Raw genomic sequence first — 23243 nt, forward strand, 5'->3', positions numbered from 1 at the left:
TTCATTTACTCCTCCAAATGGTTGTAGAGAGTTTTCTTTCATGGTTTTCAATTTTTAAATGATTAGGAAATGCTAGTGGCTATGGAGGCCATTCTCTGAAATGGATACAGAATAGATACTGGATGGAACTGGGACTGTTTCCTGCCAATGGTTTAGTTGACAACTGTATCACAGTCTCTTTATGATGTGTTTACCTCTGACTTTATTGCTATCCTGTTACCTAGATCATGTTTTTTCTTCATCAGAATTGATGTAATTATAATGCACAATTATTTCCGATATTGTTAAAAACCTTTTTATTTGTCAGTCATTTATTGTGGCTTTTGATGGCCAGGTTTCTGTAATTGGTTAGTGATTTATGGTGTTGTGATTGGTGGCTGCTTTGAAGAAGCCTTCTGTTGTCCAGCAATGGGGTCTTCTAAGGACCATATTTAAGCAGCAGTTTATTGTTGACCACTCAAATAATAGACAATCAGCAATCAATTGTTGTTCATTTGTAATTCAGCTGGTTTCACCTGTCTGAAATAACTATCTGCTTGAAGGCTGAGGCTGGTCAGTTTAGAGTGAGGAACATGGACAAAGCCATGAGGAGCTCTGTCCATAGGAAGACTTCTCTTCTCACCATGGGAATCATCTCAAGGGCTTGCTTTTATTAAGAATCAGTGTTATTTGTAGTCAAGGTAGACAGTAGGCAGCACAGCTGTGACTGCCAGGGAAAGTCACTAGGGGGATATTCATAACAAGGAAATATTGGCAAATAAATGATGAAGAAGGGGAAGAAATCCCCAAGATGTTAAATTGGAGTACTGTCACTGAGATGATTAATGGTGTTGTGTATTTTAGTGAAGATGCTTATCTGAATTGTCTTGAAACTATAGTGTACATTTAATAGCACCTATAAAAAGCATGTGGTGTGCAAGCACACTGACGAGAGGGCTGTGCATTCAGATTCTGTTCTTCTGAGTATTTTCTCCAACTAAATCTTTGGCTTTTGGCTATTACAAACCTAGTGTTACTAATACACAGGATGCAATTATTCTGCATATTTAATATTAATCAGCACTTACATAGTTCTTCTCCATAGAGAAGTGAAGATGTTTTGTGAAAATGGTTCTCTTTTCAACACTGTTGAGGGTGTGAATGTTGTCAAGTAGGGAAATGAGAATCACACAGATCACCCAGGTGAACAGTCAGGACCGCAGTGGGTAAAACACTAAACCTTCACTAGTGAAGGGGTGGATATGATTAAAAAAATTGTCAACTTCTTAGAAAAAATTCTTTAACTTTCAGTTATCAAGTCATAAATATCCTGATTCTGTGGCATGAATTATCACATGCCTGGAGGGATCATTTATCAACTATATAGTAGTTACATCTTTGGAAAAGTTACTTAACCTCCTTGGACTTCAATAATTAGTATTAGCCATAGGAATAGATACAGACGAATGACATGTAATCCTATCTTCGATGAGCTTACAGTCTATTACAGCAACACTTTTGAAACTCTGGGTCACTACCTAAATAGGGGAATATGAATCCAATTTAGTGGATCAAGATCAGAATTTAAAAGTGAAATATAAGAAGAGATTATGTATTGTATTTAGTAAGAATGTGCTTTAATTTTAAAGACTTTTGTTTTAGTTTTATTCACTTGTGTTTATGTATATACAACTGCACATAATGTGTATGCTGGGTGGGTTATGAGGTCATATATATTTCTTACTGTTTTATTTTCAAAAAAAGGAATGAAAGCCATTATATTAGTGTCAAGTAGATAAATGTATAAACATATTGTACAGGTGTTATGTCCTTATGTGTTTAGGGTATTGTAGATTATAAGGAAAGACAGTTCTGCTGAGAGTCCAGGTATGAAGAGGGTACACTATCTGAATTTTCATAGCTAGTCATGTCCTGGAGCCAACTCAGATGGGTTTGTGAAAGCCAGTTTTATGATCTCTGTGATCAGTAACCTCATGTTCTTAACTTGAAATTAGATAAAGTATTTATACCATGGAGATTGGAAAATGCTGCAAATCAGCTGCCTCCCTCTCTCATTTTTTCCAGTACTGGGAATTGAGTCCAAGAATGCAGCCCTGAGCTACATCTCTAGCCCTTTGTATTTTTTATTTTGGGACAGGATCCCAGTAAGTTGCCTAGGCTGGCCTTGAACTTGAGATCCTCTTGCCTCAGCCTCCTGAGTAGCTGAGATTATAGGTGTGTCCTATTGCACTTGGCACCCTAACTGGTTGTTCAGCATTTACCAGCATATCATTGCTTATATTTCTTTCAACCATAATTCTGTGGTTTAAAAATTTTTGTGAATTGTCACTTTAGAAAACATTACTTTATATGGTGCATTTAGATTTGATTGAGAATTACTAGAATGACTAAACAGTTGTTTCAATATTAAAATTTTAAAGCCAACAGGAATAAAAAAAATTATTTCAACAGGTTTGTAATTTATTACTTTAAAATAATGGTAGTAGTTACCCTAATCTCTTATATTCAATGCTTCTGATACTTCTGATTTACAACTTCAAATTGCAATTGTTGATACTGAGTTTTTTTGCAAAGGGTAGAAATATGGTCTTTTAAAAATTACTGATGTTGTAAATATTTTACAAATCTCATTGTTAAATGCTAAGCATTCATTTTGCTAAGCAGTAAATATTTGGGGTCCTAGGCCCCTCTTTCCTTTTTAAACTGCCTATTTATAGTTTGTAATAATATCTCTGTACTTCAGTGAATTCATTTGTAAAGTAGTGGATTTGATTGGGAGATATCCAAGGTTTTTCTAAATTAAAACAATTGCTAATCTTATTTTTTTTCTATTTTGAGAATGAAAGTAAAAGCAACAAGAATCTGAAAAAGGAGAAAATATATTCCCTCTGTAATATTAATAACTTTGAACTTCATTTTTGAAGAAAGGCAAGAAAATATTTGGCCAGTGAGGAAAGGAAACATTGGTGGACATGACATGGAATACTAATCAGAAGTATAGACTATGGCATGTGTTAAGAATATTTGATGGTAAGAAAGAATAGGTAGGAAGGAGTCCCCTGAGCTCCAGAACTGAAGAGGAAATTCAACCATAGAGTTGGATACTGCCTTAGAGAAGTTGGAGGAAGAGTGGAATGTCCTTAAAGCTGTTTTGGAACAATCATTTCACTAATATTTAGGAAAAGCGAAGAGAGTCTGAGATGGGAGTCAGTTACTCATATTTACGGCGCTTCTGCTCTACCATTTCAGTACACACTTTAGCGCCCAGTTTAAACAAAAGGGATCCTAGTCTCCAAGTGGAGCCAAGACTAAGTACTCATTGGGAAGGTGTTTGAAATTGAATGAAACACCGCCCAGTTTAAACAAAAGGGATCCTAGTCTCCAGGTGGGGCCAAGACTAAGTACTCATTGGGAAGGTGTTTGAAATTGAATGAAACACTTGTCATCTAGAGTGGAAGAGACCATTGGCAAGATGAGAGTTTTTGTTTGTCTTCATCCCAAGGCCATCTTCCGTGAGTTGCACTTGGGTGCTTGCTTTGTGTGGGTGCTGCAGCCTCACCCCCACGGGAGCTTTTTTGTCCGTACCTCTCATTGCAGATCGGGAGTTGTTAACTGATAATGTTACTCTTTTCAGGACTATTTGCATTTTAATAAGCAACTCCAAGTGAAGGAATCAAAGAGAGAAAAAAGAGAGTCTTCTCTAATAGAATATTTCAGACACCTTGACAGGAGTTGGAGGAATTAATTTGAGGCTGGAGGAGAGTGAAGTTTCTTCCGGGAGAAGACTGAACCCAAATATGGATGTTCTATTCAGTGTAGTGTTAAGGTTGACCTCGGCTGAAAGGCATGGGTCCAGAAATGGGAACATTTGGACTCAAAAGAGGAAAGGAATTGATGAGGGAAGAGAAGGGGAGAATAGTGAAGAAAAGCACTCACCAGTCCTTAACAACTGTGTTGTGCCAGACAGAGTTCTACCCACTCAAGTGTCCTCCCAATTACTGATAAGCCAGTGCCGTGCCAGGCAGGCAACTGTGGGTGGGGTTGGGGGTGCTGGATGTTCACCTATGCTGAAGGGGAGCGAAAGGTCAAGGAGCTCTAGCCACAGCAGCCAATTCTTTCACTGGTTGTTTAACCTGATTAATTGCTATGATATGACCATTTTCTCCCTCACATTAGAATAATTTATGCAGTTATATTTTGGACAGTAAACAACAAAAAATAGAGAAAAGAATTAGAAAGACACAATGAGCTTCATAAAGAGCCCTAAAAGAATCTCTGTGTTAAAGAGACATTGAACTTTGTAATAAGGACTACTTCAAGTCTTTCAGTTTCAGAGTGAATTCTGATTTCCACATCAAGCCTTTCAGACTTCAGTATGATTTCTGGTGGTTCTTCCAGTTAATTTTGGCCTCCCACCAATGACTTTGCCTATAATGGACTTGGTGACATTTCTTGGTAATGTGGATGGCATGAAAATGTGTTATTAGGGCTTATTCTGGAGGAACACTTTAAAAATCGATGCATTCATTCATTTATTTAAGTAATGCATTTTAGTGGGCACAGCCGTTCACATCTATAATCCCAGTGACTCAGGAGGCTGAGGCAGGAGGATTGCAAGTTCTAAGCCAATCTCAGCAACTTAGGCCCTAAGTAACTCAGTGAGACTGTTTCTAAAGAAAAATAAATAAAAGGACTGGAGATGTAGTTTAGTGGTTAAGCACCCTTGGGTTCAACCTCCAGTATCAAACAAACAAACAAATATATTTTAGTCATCACTCATGTTCTATGCAGACTCTAACCAACTCATTTAGAGGTGGCTGAGTAAAACCTTTGCCCCTTGCAAACCTAGAAGACTGAGATAACAATAATAATTTGGGGTTCCACATGAAAGATGCCTTCAGAGAGACAAGGGCCAGAGGTCCTATGGAAGGACACCTTGAAGTGGTCCTTGTTTATGCTCAAGGCAGGCCCCAAGGTTCTCATGGTGGCAGAACTGTTTGATCTTGGGGCTAAAAACAGGCATTTCTGGTGTAGCAAATTGCAAATGGCACAAAACTGGAGTGGAGGCTTAGGTTGGGGTGGCAGGAAGTGAGGGTGCAGAAGAAGGGGGAACAGAGGCATCCTATCATGGTGGACTGCCATGCTGCAAGATCCTAAGCCGGGGGAGTTTTCTGAAGGGGCAAAGGGTGAAATGGACTGCATGCTGGAGAATTACTTTGGACATACTGGATGTAGGTTAGGCAGGAGACAGAAAAACTGCTGTGAGAATGGCCCACAGTTTCATCTTGTTTTTGTCTCTAAGCTTATTTAGTGTGCTTGACAAGGAAGAATGTGGAAGCGTGCTGTTGGTTTGAAGTTAGTTTTGATTTATGGATATCTTGGAGGACTTTCCAAATATGAAATCCAGGTTAGTACCTGTCCATGAATTCTCTGCTCTTCCTGACTCAGGGAGCTTCATGTCTGCCTTTCTCCTCAAAGACCACTTATAATTCAAGATGCCCAAATGCCAGAGAGTAAAAATGGTACGCACAGGCTGTATAATTTAGAGTGAAAGAATATTAATTGGCTTCATTGGATTGTATATTTTCATTATGAGAGAAGTGACTGCAGAGATTTTTTTTTTTAATTGGTTAGTGACACACCTGCAGTGTATATGAGAACTCCAGAAACTTGAGAACAGAAAGTAAAGGTCAAGGTGAGAGGAACAGAGCTACAATGAACCTTTTATAGACATACTGTTGAACTACAGTGTTCAAAATTGCTAACAGGTGGCTTCAGAGGGACCAGATATTAATGTGCTTGTGCTCAGATTTTAAAAATTATACAGCAAATTTATAGTAATACATAAACTATGGTTTTAATAAGTTCTCCTCACCTTAAGAACAACTGGTTCTGTGTGTTAGGTTATAAATGTGTCTTTAGTCAATCTTTGGACTTAGTTTATACATCAAAATGAAAGAATTATAGTTTATTCTCTGATTATGAGAAACCTATTTTAAGATCCACAAATCCAGGCAGTTGTATGTAATCATTATTGGAGATGGTTAAACCTCCTGGAAATGGATCTGGGTTTGCTCCTACTCCCATAGTTATCTATTAGATGTTGTACAATGGCTGTTACTTAACTATTTAAGCATATGTTTTCTTACCTTTAAAATGCAGATAAAAATAATCCAGGTTGTTTTCAGGATCAGTTGATGATGGTAATGGTAGTTAGTAATCTTATTGATCTTTGACCACATATTGATGTCAGACAGCAGGCTAATGGCTTAACATACATTTTTAAAATTCTTAAAATTAACATGAGTGTTAGGCATGATTACCACTATTTTACATCTAGAAAAGTAGAACTGAAGAAACTCACTCAAAGTTAAGAAGGTAGGACATGGTGGGATTTGGATTAACATCACTAAATAATAGCCCAATAGTGAAATACAGCCTCTGTTTCCCCCTATCCAATTTTGTAAATAAGGTTTTATTGGAATACAGCTATGCTCATTTATTTATATATTGACTATTACTCTTCCTGCTACAAGAGAATTGACTACTGCTGACAGAGACAAATATTAGAAATATTTGAGGCCCACAAAGCCTCAAATATTTATAATCTGGTCACTTATAAGTTTGTTGACCTCTGCTTTAGAATTTGGGTGGTCTGATTTCAGAGCCTAAGTCCTAAATCCCAGAAACACTTGTGGTGGTTCATATATACTAAGTGTCCACTAAATGAGTACTGCTTTGTTACTTATATAGCTTAAGGTACAACTTCTCACAAAGCTGTTGTCTATAAAGTGGAAATAATAAGCATTCAATCTCCAACAAGTTAAACCATCATGACTGTGAAGATGTTGAAGAAAAACTGAAAAAGAAACTCACTCTGAATGTTATGTTATTCCCAGTGTGTGTTATTCTTGTTATTTATTACTATCTCTCATGTAATATAGATGAGAAAGGTTTCATTTTCATAGCAAAGTGCACTATCCGATTAAAGAGGTATTGTGAATTTTAGAGAATATTGCAGGAACTCTATTAAAATGATTTCACGTACCAGAAGATTTCATACTTAGGAAATTTAAGAAAATATTTTCCTTATGAAAAATACATAAAATATTGTGGAAATGTCACTGATAATAAAAAAAGTATTGTGAACTGTGTTGTTAAAAGTAAGTGTAGGCTGATGTTCATAATAGGAAAAAATACAAGGATTTATTTCTCAAAATGAGAAGATAATTAACATATTTCCTATAACATCTTACCAGCAACAAAAAGAATGAGGTTATGGCTTCAACTCCACCCTACTTAGAACTTTTATTTCCATATGTTTTTTCTGTTGATTTAGGGAATTACATGTTCTCTTCTCGTAAATGACCTTGGGTTTGTTTTACCTTGGAGCTTACAGAGCAGGCTCTGGCAGACTTTCAACTTCTGCTGAAGAGATATTCTTGGAATTTCCTCTCAACAGGGCCTATGTCATGGGTTGGTGAATGGGTGCTTCCTAGATCAGTTACCTCATGACTTTTATCTGCTTCTCTTGGAATAACTCTTTTTGAATAGAGATAAAGCATATTTTAATTCTAACAACATTTAGAAAATTCAAATAAGCATAAAGAAGAAAATTAATGTCATTTGCATTTGTACCTCCCTTAGATAGTCACTGTTAACAATTTAGTTTGTCTTTGTAGCCTTCTTTATAATTGTATATATTTATAGCCCATCACCTTTTATAGATGTATATGGATATATAATTATTGTGAATCCATCCACAAACAGCTGGAAAAATCTCTGGAGTCAAGATTTTAGGGGAAGTTGAAAGCTCTATGGCCAACTTTCACATAGAAACTGTGGTCTGCGGAGATTTCCTTTCTGACATAACATCCTCCTGTCCTCCAACCCGTCTGGGTAGTTTGATCTACTTTCTGGATTTTGATCACTTATTTTTGTGGGTCTTTGAAGTCCTCTAGCAAGAACTAGTGACATATACTTATTAGTGATAACATTTTTAGTAGAAAGATCCTCCTTGCCACCTCAATATTTACTTATTTATTTATTTAGGTACTGGGGATGGAGCCAGTGGGTTCTTAACCACTGAGCCACATCCCCAGCCCTTGTTGTTTTGAGACAAGTTCTCAAAGGTCGTTTAGGGCCTCATTAAGTTGCTGAGGTTGGCCTTGAACCTGCCATCTTCCTGCTTCAGCCTCCTGAGTTCTGGGATTACTGCACCCAGTTCGATATTTATTTTTATCTAAAGAGAGTACATCATTTCAATGTGCACATGGTTTTTCAAATTATAGGATGAAGCTAATGGTAAGAAGGGCATGGCAGCTTAAACAAGCATGACTTTTTTTTTTTTTTTTTTTCGGTGCTGGGGATTGAACTCAGGGCCTTGTGCTTGCGAGGCGAGCACTCTACCAACTGAGCTATCTCCCCAGCCCCAAACATGACTTTTTTAGATCAGATTATGTACATGTATGAGATGTAATTTCCACATGATTAGAGTTTTCTGGCTCCTTTATGAACTCATTTTCTCATATGCCATCACTGCTGTATCATTCTCTAAGTTGCTTAAAAAGAGAACTCAATTTACTGTGTTTGGCATTGAGATGTTAAGATCAAGTTCTCAAAGCAGAGAGCTGGGTCCTTGGAGGATTTTGGTTCAATGACCAGCATGCAAAGAAAACATTCTTGGCTGATTTTCTGTTGGTAAACTTGAGACCTTTGTAAGTTTCATATCACTTTGGGAATTCTTTGGAATTGGGTGCTTGAGGTTCATGTGATTAAATAGGCTACTACTGCATCATATTTAAAATCCAATTTTCCTTCCTCTCCCTCAGCCCAGTGTGAAGGATCCCTGGCCTCACTAAGTGCTTGTTCTCTTCTGTTACCAGTGAGGCTCACCCGTTTCTCTTACTAGCAATTCTCATTCATTTACTCACATTTCAGCTAACATAAGCTCTTATAACAGCATCATTTTCCTGACCCTCACCTGTCAGGGGTGCTGATAGCAAATCACAGCCTACTGCGTGCCTTGGCCTTGAAACTGGAACCTTTTGGATGATTCTTTATTTTGCTTTCTTTCTCAACCCCACTAACCAAACTGTTTTAAAGGTGAAATTGAGTTAGCATGACTACATTGGGCATGAAGCCTCCTGTCCTGTGTTTTCCAAGCCTTGTCTGGATGTCTTGGTGAAGCAAGCATTTGATATTTAATTGCGAGGGGATCTTGGCTCACTTTCAGGGGAAGCTGCTTGTTCTCCCAGGGACTGCCTCACTTCCTGATGACTTGTAAAGGGGGAAAAGGAAGCAGCAGTTCTGCTTCTCACCCCCTGGAGAAATTTGTCAGGTGTCCCGATTCTTGAATGAGCATCAGGGGACACAGGGGAAGTGGTGGGATTCATGTCACCACATTTTTATATAGAGAAATTTGGAGATATATCCAATGGGGATGAGAGAGGAGGGCTGGGGTGCTTCTGAGCGCTTGTAAAATTCATAATCAATAAATTTATGTGATAGCCAGATATTTTTTATCTTTTTTCCTGAATGCTGCTTACCCAGAGTTAGTTACAATTTCTGGTAGACATAAAGAAGGCTGATTTAAAAAAAAATTATCATGGTACTTCTGAAATGCCTCTGGGGAGAGAAGACTAGAAAACTAGCATTATGGGTTAGCAGATTTTAAGTAGAGTATATTTCTAGAAGGATCTGGTGGCATGTTTGGTTCACTTGCACCAAGAATAGTTTAACTGAGTCTGTTCAGGATGGATTTGTAGGACATAAATGTTTGCTGTGGTGCAGAACATCCTCAGAAGGCAAGGCTCTGAGATACAGACCAAGGATGGTGAATACAGCTGCATATTCTGCCATCTAAAGGAAACACTCATTGATGCCAAGGTCTTGTACTGTGAGGTCCAGTCTGTCCTTCTGGGGAAAATGGAAGCTTTAACTCTAGACAGTGAAGTTTTATTTCTGTTTCATCATTTTTACCTCTGTGTTGACTGATTTTCCATATGTAGTAATGCAGATGAGGCTGAAATCAGAAGGAAAGGGGATAATATGGCGCAGTGGTCTTCAGGCATTATTGTAATTGACCCAAACAACCCTATTGAAGTAAGTAATATATTTCTTACCTTGCCCTCAAGAGAATGGAGGCTCAGAGAGTTTAGGCAAGTTACTCTGTTAGCACAGCTAATAAGGTACAATCTGATAGTGGTATTGGGGGCCAAATCAGGTCTGCCTTGCTCAGCAGTTTATCCCCTTTTGACAGGGTGACATGGCCTTTGGAGCTAAAATGATACTTCACTTCAGAAGCACATCCATCCTCTATTCAAGGACAGCCCATTGAAATCTATTTCCATAAAAGAATAGAACCCCCAGGAACTTAAAACCATATCTGTAGGGGAGATGGGTTTGTCATATTGAACATTAGTCATTTAAAAAACATGTGGTCAGGGTTCTTTGTGTGCAGAGCTGCCTGGGGCCTTCGTGTCTCCTCCAAGGAGATTCCACCTGTCTTCACACTGCAGTTCTCACACAGAAATAGATGAATCTCAACTTCTTGTTTCAAGCCCTACCTCTTGACACACTCTAGTTTAATATTTTCACACTATACACATTCCTACTTATATTCCACTTTACATCAACCTTGAAATATAACAACCTACAAATTGCGAGCATGTCCATGGAAATTTCCAATTAATCCTCAGAGCAACCCAGTGAACTGTATTTTGCCTCTGTTTCATGGGGGAAAAAAACAAGACCTCGACTCATAGCTGTGGGGTGACATGGCTGGCCCGCAAATCAACACCTTTTTCATCTCCCAGTTAGGCCTTTCTCTAGGATAGGACAATCATTCCTTCAAAACGGCACCCAATGTCTTGCCCAGAAAGTTCCTCTCCTGCCTTGTACTTCTTTTATCTTCATTTTCATAGTCATTCAGACTCACTCTTAGAATCATCTTTCTTGTTGCCTCAGTCTTGTCTCAAATATCCTCTTTGCAGCATGATTTCTTTAAAAAAAAAAAAAACAAAAACAAAAAACAAACTTCCTTTCTTTTCCATTTTCCTAATTTAAGCAATGATTTCATGCCCAGATTTTTATAGTCTCCTAATTAACCTTCTTATCTTCTTTCCTGGTCATTTTTATTCAGATAAATAAATACTTGAGTCCCATCATATCCAGAGCACCATATTAAGGAACGTGAGAATTTTCCTTTCTTAATTACCTTATAAATAGTTACCAGATTAAAACGCTATTTCTAACCTATTTCTTTGCCTAAAGTTATTGACTTCTCAATCTCACTGCATGGTGTCTGTAGTCCTAGCTTAATGTTTGAAGCCTGCAAGTCTCCGACTCTCCCTTTCAGCCTCACCCTTCTCCCAGATATATCTCAGCACAAGCTCTCTGTTTCTGTCCATGCAACACGTCCACAGTTCACGCACTGGCTTCTCACCTTTGCTTTCTCCTTGGTGAAGTCTCTTTAAAATGGTTTCATCCATAGTAGCTTCTTTCTCTTTTTAATTTAATGTGTTAGTTGGGTCTACAACAAGGAACTCTTATTTGGTATATTTCAGTGAACAAAGACCAAAATCTTTGTCCTCAGAGTTAGTATTTGAAATAAACAGTAAACAACAAACATTAAAAATGAGGGAATTCATGTAGTCTGTTCAAGGAAGGTTGGTGCTGTAGAACAAAAATAGAGGTTGGGAAGGAATCAGGAGTACATGGCCGAAGGCAGACCAATTGTGGTCTCAAATAGGCAAGACCCCCATGAAAAAGATACTTGAGCAAAGACTCCAAGTCTTAAGTGAGTTGTTAGGTATTCAGGTAGCCAGGGGAAGATTCCAACCACTGCTACCAAGGTTCTGAGACTGCAGAGTTTTGACACACTCAACATTGGCACCCAGAGAGGAGGGGTGTGAATGAGCAAGGTCAGGCAGGGAACCAGCACATAGGACACAGGAAGGCCAGGTAAGGCCTGGCTTTGCACTACTTGAAGTGAGGTCTTGGGAGGATTTTGAATTCAGGAGTTATGGGATATAACTTAAAATTGTCCTGGCAGCTAGCAGAGTATGTTTGAGGGTGACGAGGGTAAAAGCAAAAACCTAGCTAGGAGTTTCTTGCCATAGTCAAGATGACTTTCATTGAAGATATAGAAAGTGGAGGTGGTAAGAAAAATGTGGATTCTGATATATTTTGAAGGACGTGCCAACAGGATTTCTGATGGATTGGATGTGTGTGTGTGGGGGGGGGTGGAGTCAGTGCTGAATTCGTGATTAAATCCTTGCTTGTCATTTACTTTGTATCATGCTTGTGGCAGCACTCAATTGTATATACACAAATACCTTCCAGAAACTCATAAACTTGGAGATGAGGCATGCCATAAACTTATGTAAGTAAAATGGGAAGAGGTTGTGTATATAATCACAAGATTGCAAGTTCCTTAAAGATATTTTTCATTAGTTTACTTTACAGACTTTGAAAAGTACTTGTTGAAGGTTGGTGATTCTTATATCTCAGAACTGCTAAATGCAATTAGAGCATTCATTGTAGTAGAGAGTGTTCAGGCTCTGTTGGAGACTAATGTAGTCAAATCTTAGTTCCATTAATAATTTGCTGAGTGATCTTGAACAAGTTACATAAGCTCTCTGTTTACATAAGCTTTCTTATTTGTGAAGTGATAATCATAGTTTCTCATAGGATTTACCATAGGATTGAATGAACTAATAAATTGCTTAGAACAATGTCTGGCACATGCTAAATCCTTAAGTATTTACCATTTCTAATTAAGTGCTCAGGAAAAATTAGTTAAAAGAAAATTTTACATTTGGAGTGATTTCCTCCCACCAAATCCATAACTGCAATGTCCAAAACTTATCAAGGTGCATGGTTAATAAATGTAAATGGTGAGGTCCCATATTAAGCCTTGCTCTCTTTTGTTGATGGTTTAAAATAACTTGAAGAATTGCATTATGATCAAGCTGATTACCTGCCTTTCTAGATGTGGCCACTGAGGCTGGTCAGCAACCCTTCTTGGGTGCATTTGATTGACAGATTGGCAAACAGCATCTAAATAACACATAAAAAGATCAGCATTTTCTTATTATTTTTTAGCTTAAAATGTTGAATGTGTATTAAAATGAGAAAAATAATTTTCAGGATAGATATGACTTTCCTAGTACATAAAAGCAAGGAGATCACATCAAGGAGGGAATATTATTTTTTTGCCCAAATACAGGAAATTACTATTTTTCTCTCCATGTTTATATTTTGATACCTAATATCTCCCTTTTTTTTTTTTTTTTCCTTCGTGTGATTGTTCCTATTATCCCTCTTACTATCAGTAACTTATTTGGCCTCCAAACCCAGGAAGGAGCAGTGCATTGCCACTATGTAACTCCCACAGACTTCTTTAGTGTCAGAGGTGGTTTGAAGAGCAGCTTAATTCTGCTTTCATCGTGCTTGGTACTTCAACGAGGCACTCAGGTTCTGTTTGAGCTCAGTATTCCTGATCCTATTCTGTACATCCTCGATGGCCGTGCAGACAGTGGCTGTCAATGAGTAACAGGTAAATATTGAACAGGGAAGTCCTTTTGATTAACTTTGCGGATCATTATTTGAAAGTAACGTGCAGTCAGAACAGCTCCATCACTCATGATCATAGCACACGGCGTGGGGTCAGAGCATCAAGCTGTGGTTTGGAAAGCTGAGGTTGCATTATTTTTTCTGTTCCTGGGTGTGTATTCATGTAGTGCTAGACTAGTTATAGCTATCCAATGAGCAAAATAAGGACTATTTAGCAGTGTGAATGCAAAATTTTTAAGATGGCAAAGCACAAAAATTCTTAGGGGGGATTCTGTGCTATGTAGGTATTAATATATTAAAGAACATTTATGATTAATTTTTGAAGTATCTAATACTCTTGCCCAGGTTCAGAAGTCTTTTTCTAATATGGAATATAGACAGGTATGTCAAACTGGCGGTATGTTTTTAGTCATACTAATGTGTGCTTGAAAGAATTACTTTCCTAATTTTGGTCTATACCACTTAATTGGTACAACTTATCCATATGACACTTGTACCCAGAAAAATGGTCCACAGTTGACTTGCTCTTAAGTGATTCTGACCCAGCCATTGAATCTCATGATAAATTAATGGTTTATCAATAGTAACAATACTATCACCACATTTATTAATGTTTTGAGATCCACAAAAGAATATGCATGGAACTTGGTAAAGAGACATGGGACTGCATAGAAAAAGACTGGTTTCTGCTTTCTTTTCTTTTTTTTTTTTTATTTATTTTTTTTATTTTTTTACGTTTACATAGGGTAATGATGTTTATTTTATTTTTCCCCTCCCCCCCACCCCTCCATTTGACCCAGCTATCCCACTCCTTGGCCTATACCCAAAGGACTTAAAATCAGCATACTACAGAGATGGTTTCTGCTTTCAAGAAACATTTCTAGATCGACACTTACATGGTCATAACAAGAAACAAACATGATTAGGTTGTTGTTATGCAGTGCATTTTCAGTGGAGACTCTAATTGGTGGTCAAATAAGCAATTTCAAAATATTTTCATAAACTAAACATTTTAGAATAAATCTTGTAGTTGAGACTTAATTGTATTGAATTGTAGAAATAATATTTAGAAATCAACATGTAATAATTCGTATCATTAAAGCAACCAATAAGAGTAGGTCAAATCTCCTTCATATTCACGTTCTAGAGCAGTAGGTAAAAAGGTAAGCATTTTATGACACTTTAAATGTATAATTGCAACATTGTTAATTGCTTCTTAGATGGATTAATTCCATTGTTACTGTTTAGCATATACATACCACAAAAGTGAAAAAAAATCTGTATATGGTATGTTGGATACAGTCTTAATTTGTATCAAACCAAAATAGCCTAGTCAAAATACCCTCAAAATAAAAACAAATAGTTTTATTCTGAACATATTGAATAAAAATATATAGGTGGTTATGATTATTAGAACTGTAAATTACATGTTTATCACATTTCTGAGGAAGACATTTTGTATTGGCATCATTTCAGAAGAGTTTCAGTTTTGCTTTTAAATAGTGGCAAATATTAACATTCTTGTTCTTTAATTGTAATATTTCTGGTTGAATTGATGAGAATCAACCCCACCCCACTAAAAAGAGAACTTCAAATTTTATTAGAAAAAAAATCCCTTCATTTGGATAAGTGTTAGTCACAAAGTAAAGTATTAGAAATCACTATATTAGGGGCTGGGGTTGTAGCTCAGTGGGAATGCTTGTCTAGCATGTGTGAGGTACTGGGTTCAAGTGTCAGCACTGCATATAAATAAATAAAGGTTTGTCAACAACTAAAAACAAATTAAATAAAAAAGAAAGTGTTATATTTTGAAATTTAGATAAACCTATAATGTGAACTTGTAAAACATGATAAATTGAAAATGTAATTTACCAAAGATAAAGTGTTCTTTATAATACAAATACACTGAAAGTTTATGCCACTTCAGGAGCAGTGTAGACTACTGTACTTGACTCTGTCCCTGGGGGACCCAGGATCTAATTTGGATTAGGTTCCAAGTGAACATGTGTTCAGTGGACTCATCCTAACCCTGAATTGATATTTCAACAAACCACAAAACTAGAACATAATTTGACATAACTCTTTGTTTAGAATTAAAATAGCAGGGATACTGTGGGTCAGGATGGAATTGGCAGGGCTGAATGGGAACATGCTCAGATGGCCTGGTGGCTAGCAGAGCCAGTACTTTTAGGCCTTTGGTATTCTTGGAATTATAGGTAATTAATTCAAAGCATAATTTTCTGTTTGGAACAGGAACTTAGTATCAGTTTGCTTTCATGTTAACTTATTTGTGACCTATAATTTAATTGCTATTTCACCTATCAGAAAAATATATTAGTTTTGAAAGTTTTCTGATAATTTTTGCAACTTAAAAATATATTTTATGTATTATGTTTATATTCTTAATAGGAAATAAAATGAGTTACTGAAGCACTATTTAAACAATGGTGACACCATTGATGGCTTTAATATTCCAGTTTAGTCACTGGATAGTATGGTAAAGCTTTTTTTGGGGGAAAGTAGAATATATTGGGGGAGGACATGATAGTTTTGAAAGTTATTTGGCTCCAATCAGGAGCAAATATTTATTAAGGAAATATTTGTCATGTCTTTATGAGAAACTATAGATATTCTAAATCTTAAGGAATCTGTAGTCTAGCAGGGATTAGAAATAGCACATTGAATAATTTGTTTCATTAGTGAATGCCTACCAGGTGCCAAGCGTTTTTCCAGGACCTGGATGTTCAGTGGTAAACAGGATATCCAGAGTTCCTATAGCATGGGTTCTATATTCAGTCAAGGGGTCCGACCTATGCAAATATAGTCTGAATTGTAAAAGGTAGTGCTCTGTAGTATAAAGGAGATTAAGTCAGGGCAGGGGGATGGAGAGTGACATTTGATACAAGACAGGACACGTGAAATGCCCTAAGATTGTCCTGAGTCTCAAGGTTCTCTTCATGTCCAAAAGGGCAGAATTGTCTGTGGTTGTGGGGAATTTAGGAATTCTTTGTGGAGAAGGAGGATCTTGATGCTTGATGCAGAACCTCGAAGGTTGGGAATGATCAAGCCATGTTTGCACACGACAAACAGAGGATACAAACTGTAGTCTCCATGAAGGCTTAACCAGAGAGGGATAAGGTTGATGGGACCTTGAAGAAGAAGAGGGAAATTTGGATTTGGTATTTTATATGGTTTCAAAATACTGACATGTTTGGGTCAAAAAAAAAAAAAGAAATGTGTGAGATTTTTCTAGCCTGTGTGTTTATATGGAGTAAATGACAGAGGTGCAAACTGACACATTGTATGATAATCATGAAGCAGGGAGACTAAAATTTCTCTCCGTGTAAGCATAGTCTATTTCAAAATTTATTTGAGGACTACTATGCAAACATGGGATGGGGTAGAGGGATTATGTCAACTGACTTACAAAAGTAATTTGTAGACTGGTAGGTTTCAGAGCCACTGGTCCAGGTCCAATGTACTGGCTGTGGTTTATCTATGTTCTTCAATGGGATTCAATCTGGATAACACATTTTTAAAGTGTACTTATTGTCAGGCACCCTGGCACATACCTGCAATCCCATCTACTCAGGAGATTGCAAGTTCAAAACCAGCCTGGCAACTTAGTGATACACTGTCTCAAAAATAAAAAGTACAGGAGCTGAAGATGTAGCTTAGTGGTAGAATAGTCTCCTTCCGTGGACACTGCAAAACAATAGCAACAAAAACTTCATGAGCTGGCGAGTGTCCTTAGGCTTAAATAGACAACTCAAACTGATTCTATGGATGTATTGATTATTATGACATGGCCATTTTATTCATATCTTAGTATATAAAAAACAAGTGCACATAATGTTATAGGAAAAGTGTATAAGCTAGTGATCATTAAATGGTTGACCTTCAGCTCTATGTTTGTTTGTAAGTGCTGCCTATGTGTCAAGGTCCAATCAAACATGACACTCAGGTGTTGTGGGTGATGGTGCAGGAATGACATGTCATTTCTTAAGGATAGATCAATGCATGAGAACTGTGTAGATGGATTTGCTAATGACAGAACCAACTTGTATGATTCAAATTCATTTTCTGACTACCACCATATTGACAGGAGGTTTTTTCATAAAGTTCTTCTGATCTGTTGTTTATAAACTTGGAGATTCACACTCATTAACTTGATTCCTACTTCCATCCAAACAAAACAGAGAAAGAAAAAAAAAATCTTCTTTAATCATCATTTCCTTAGAACTTGTAATTGAAATACTATATTTTCTGCTTCAGTATATAAGTCCCACTTGAGAGATGTGCTGTTGTATAGGAAGTGGCTTTTTATCTTGCAGATCACAAGAGTATTTTGATTATTGGGACAGCAGAATCCCAGGTCTAACCCAGTTTTTGTAGGAATCCTGACTTAAATATTTTAAAGTTTTGTGAGTAAGGCTCATGCTTATTGCACTAATTGCTGTATTCATTATTTGATTTTTGAAAAAGTACCTGGCTTTGGGTAATTTTATAGGGTCTTTTGACTTTCTTCATTAAGTTAGGTGAATTTTAAGAATGTGAATGTGAGTATCCTTGAGGGAATTTGACTTAGCAATATATGAAGTATCTTGGCATGCATCATTTTAAAACATTTTGGTTCCTTTGGAAATTCATATTTTGTTTTTAATCTCATATGTATTATAATGTTCTTCATGACCTTTGTGAGGTGTGTCCTACACATGCCGCCTCTTCTCTCATCTCTGATCATCAACCTTATATTCACTACAATATAACTAAATCTCAGTCCTCTCAGGTGAGCTTGCCGTAGGATGTTTGGTTCACCCCAAAGCATCTGGAAGATGTTTAAATATGCTTGATAGCTGCTTCTGGTAGTCAACAGAAACATTAAAAATTGCATCTTTTATGTTAAATATTAGGCTGCTGAGCTGGTGAAAGGAGAACTTATAATCAGAAATAAATTTAACTTCTATCAAATAACTTTTAAGGCAGGTAAAGATATAATGAATGCTATTAATTAACTTTAGAATTTAGTAAATCTTTTCAAAACTGCATTTTCTGAGTCCTTAAACATGTATGTTTTGTTTAAGCTCTAACATTTTAAGATTTAGTTAGAGGTTTTGTATTTTGGTAGACTCAGAGATCAAATTGCATTAAAAATTAAGCTTTAAAAGTTATTCACATTTCTGGACTGAGAATGTGGCTCAATGGTAGAACTCTTGCTTAGAATGTGTGAGGCCCTGGGTTTAATCCCCATCACCAAAAACAAACAAACAAACAAACCCAATCACAGTATCACAGTTTTGTTTCCATAATAATCAGAATTGGCCTTTAAATCCTAAGCCAGTTGAACTATCATATGATTATTATAAATAATATGTATTTTTACATTTCCCATGATTAGTTGTCACTGGACTTGTAATACCATTAATTAGTTAAGGGGAAAAAACAAACAATAAACAAACAGTCTGTAACTACCAATCTGTAGTCTTCTCAGAAAAACCTGAAAAACAAGGGGCTTCATTTTTTGCGATCAGACAATATATAATGATCAACATTTTATAAGGAAAAATAAGATCTCATTCCCCAAGGAAAAAAGTGTAGGAGAATTGCAGTGTTGCTTAGAATATTGCATGGGAGATCTTGTGTTATAAGGTAAAAAGCCTCTTGTTGAAAAGCCACCTGACACCGTGGAGCTGGTGACTTAATTTTCCTATCAATACCATGGTACCAGTTCTATAAAGGAGAGTAGTAGAGACTAACTGTGAGTTGATTAAATGGAGATTAGAATCATTTGCTAGGTTATTTTATGGTATTTGTTCACAATATTTACCTTCCTAAATTGATTCAGCGTAATCCTTACAGCAGCATCCCTTCCCTCGTTTCTGGAAGACATATAGATAATGTAGTACTTATATGGAGTCTTACATGTCACTGCAAAACTGATTTTTGCCTTAGCTCACTGGAGCAGCAAGATTATATTAACATAGACTTTGGGACATTGTGTTCCCATAGGGTACAGAGTATAGCTGATATGACATGACTTTCCTTCAACAGTTGTTTTAACAAGATATCCTTCGTACACAATATACTGAGCTGAAAGGCATAACCAAGTAATGTTAGCAAGAAATACTGTTGGCAAAATTCTTGACTTTCATCTTTATCTGATTAATCCAAAGCAATGTGATAGTTACAAGAAAGTATTTTCAACTGAATATATATCATAGAATATTTATTTCTTTTAAATGTCTATAACTTCACAAGAACTATTTTTGGAGTGGGAGATTTTTATTCTACAGACATTTTTCTGCTTTCATTACAAATCGCATGTGAGAAAATATCCAGATGGATTTGATCTTCAGTACTGGGGGAAATAAAAAAAAAAAAAGACAGGACTTTGGATGTCTTGTATAAAGAGTCAAGGTGCTATATATTCATATAATAACCTACTAAGCACTGTTCTAGGCACTGTGGTTACCATAGCAGATAAACTGGCAATGGTATGGGCATTTATGGTATTTACATTCCCATGGGGTAGCAGACAATATGCAAATGGACCAAAGATAGAAAACTTAGGAAAGTGGTAGGTGCTATGGAGATAATGATAAGCAGTAAAGTGCCTGGCATGGGGGTCATGCCTGTATTCTAGTGATTCAGAAGGTCATGGTAGGAGGATTGTGAAGTTGAGACCACCCTCTGCAACTTAGCCAGACCATATCTCAGAATAAAATGAAAAGGGCTGTGGGTACAACTCAGTGGTAGAGTGCTTGCCTAGCATGCCAGAAGCCCTGGGTTCAATCCCAGGGAGCAAACAAAAAACACAAACAAACAAACAAATGAAAACCCCCAAAACAAAACAAACAAGGCAGGAAAGTGGGCTAGGGAGATCAAGAGGTGGGGATAGGATTTGTACTTCTAAATGAAGTGTCCAGAAAAGGCTTTGCTGAAAAGGTGATTATGGACCAAGTCCAGAGGAAAGGGCTGGAGGGAGCTGTGAGAATATGCCTTACATGGGCCATTTGGAAGTGTCTTAGTCCCTGTCAGTGACACTGTGTTGTGAGTGCTTGCTCTCTCCAGGGGGGCTCTTTCCTGTTCCCTGTGTTTCTCTGTAGTGCCTTACAATCTATTTTATATTTACATTCTACTTTGGTGTGTGTGGGGGGTGTACTCTGTAGAGCACTGAGCTCATTGGCTGAAGGTTGCTGTGAACTTTTTTTAAAGAAAGCCTAAAATGAAGCTTCCATAAATATTTGAAATTGCATCTTATCAAAAAATTGTTTTTCATAAATGTTTAAAAGTGTGAAAGAAAGTGTTTCCACTCTAAAAAGGATATTCTTACTAATTTACTAATTAACACTTTCCTTCTGCTTAGCACTTTTCAGGACCTGATTTAATTACAGTTTCTAGTACCTTAAATAGTGTTTTAAAGTGAGTCAGTGTTGCTTGGCTTAGAATATTGCAGTAAATTTTTTTTGCCCCCTTTGGCTTTAGGTAATAGAAATAGATAATTCATTTCACTGCCAGAATCCTTATTGAAAATACATGTTGTTACTTTCATGATGGAGCTGTGGATCTTCAGAGATATGTTAGATGGACATTTTCTTCACAGTCCTCAGGAAAGAGTTAATTGAATCCTTTTTCTTTAGTAATATGCAAGTAATTTTGTTTTTACTCAGGGCTTAGAAATAAAATGAAAGAAATACAAATTCTCCTATTGATACTGCTGTTTATCTGTGACGAATTTGCTTCCTCTAATGCTGAAGTATAACACCAGAGAAGCACGCTGAAGCAAGCATATGAAGCAAGTTTTATATAAAGGTAGTAAAACAGACTTCTCCCGGGAGGAAGAAGGGGGCCATGGCTGGTTTTCTGGTATCCCAAGAAGTGGGAGTGCCCTGCCTTTTATAGATTAAAGTTTCCTTTGCTCTCCTGCTTTCTCCTTCTAGCCCAAGGAGATGACAAAAAGGTGAGAAGCAGGTGGGCAGGGGGAAGGACCAAAAGACCTGAGTGATTCAGGCAGGTAGTAGCCCAGGGAGCATTAATTAGCAATTCCCTGACTGCAGCCTTTAGGAAGGGGTAGTATAGGCAGGTAACCTTGGTGATCAAAGGGCTCTGGAGACACGCTGATGTTCCTATCTCCCAGGGGTGGTCTCCAACTTCCTGGATCTAAACTGGTCTCCATTTCCTTGATTCAGTTGGATCTCCTACAATTCTGGGTTCACTATTTATTCCAAGTTTGGAGACTATTTGAACTGGTTCCTGAAATACTGAAGAGTCCTCTTCTGGTGCATTGCCATCTATGGTAATAATCAGTTTAGAATTGTTTGGTAATGTGTGCCTTAGTGTGTCTTACCAAAAAATAAAAATACATAAACAAACAAAAAATAAAACACTGTGAACCAAAACAGTAGAAAGTGAGGTCTAGATTAAGAAAAAACAGGTTAGATTTAGATCATTTTTCTCTTTGAATGAAATAGCCTTACAGTAATACAATTGATATAATATTGTCTATTCTTATTTAAGGTGGGGAAGAAGAAATTCTTAAGAGAGCAGACTATACTTCTTAGCATGGCTTACTTCCTGAGAGAAATCACATAGAAATAGGGGAAATGAGTTTCTTGCTGACACAAATATGCAGTGTCACAATTCTTATGTTTCTTAAGTCTGTATAATTTTAGACAATCAATTATTTTAGAATAAGGGTTTATCTCACAAAATTAATCAGAAAATAATTGAGAATGACTTCAACCAGTATTTCCAGTAAGTTATATGAGATGTCTGAAATTACATTCCTAAATATAAATTCATAACTGCTACTTTACCAGTACTTTCTGTCTTCTCTGTGAGTCTAAACTCCAATTTACCTATGCCAGAATTGTGCACACATGTTCAGTAGTCGATATACAGTATTAGACAGATTAAAAACTAGATTAGATTGCTCATTTCTGTGCCTACTGGGGGGTTATTTTCAGTACTGTCCTTTATTGAAGGGTGAAACAGTTATTTATACAGAAAACACTTTCTTTTTTTTTTTTTTTTTGGCAGTAGGGGGGATTGAACCCAGGGTCTTACACATTTTAGACAAGCACATCACCACTGAACTACATCCCAGCCCTTTTTCATTTTCAGGTAGGGCCTCACTAATTTGCCAAGACTGGCTTTGAACTTGCAAACTTGTAAATCCTTCTGCCTCCGCCTCCTGAGTAGCTGGGATGACAGGAGTGTGCCACCCCACCCAACAGAAAATTCTGTCCCTTGATTACCATTTCCCCTCTCCTTACAAAGTGGAACACACTCTCTTATACCTCATGTACATATATTTTCAAGGTTCATTAGCTTGAATCCTTGAATTGTACTTTTTATTATAGATATTCAAGTGCTAGATTCTTCCAGTGCTTAGCACTATTAGGCAATGAAAGTTTATATAATTTAGAAATTTTTCTCTTCCATCAGAAAATAATCTGTAGTGTTGTTTAGGATCAAGTGGGTTTGGACTAGGTACAGTTCAATCTGATGATTGTTTTAGATAAATAAAGCAAGGCCCAAATATTTAAAATAGTTAAGAAATAAGGAGTAGCAGATAGGGGATTTAGTGTGCAATAAGTGCTACAATGAGTGTTCCCACCAATAAAAACAGTACAGTTCAGAGAAGGGTAAAATGAAAGAAAACT

General features: G+C 36.9%; 1 protein-coding gene across 8 annotated transcripts in view; it reads left to right on the plus strand.

Moving 5' to 3' along the window:
* Positions 1 to 23243, plus strand: part of Npas3 (neuronal PAS domain protein 3) — an 829271-nt gene that overhangs the window by 108898 nt on the left and 697130 nt on the right. The gene's annotated exons all lie outside the window — the stretch shown is intronic.

This window comes from Sciurus carolinensis, chromosome 2, assembly GCF_902686445.1.
Source record: "Sciurus carolinensis chromosome 2, mSciCar1.2, whole genome shotgun sequence".
NCBI classification, from domain to species: Eukaryota; Metazoa; Chordata; class Mammalia; order Rodentia; family Sciuridae; genus Sciurus; species Sciurus carolinensis.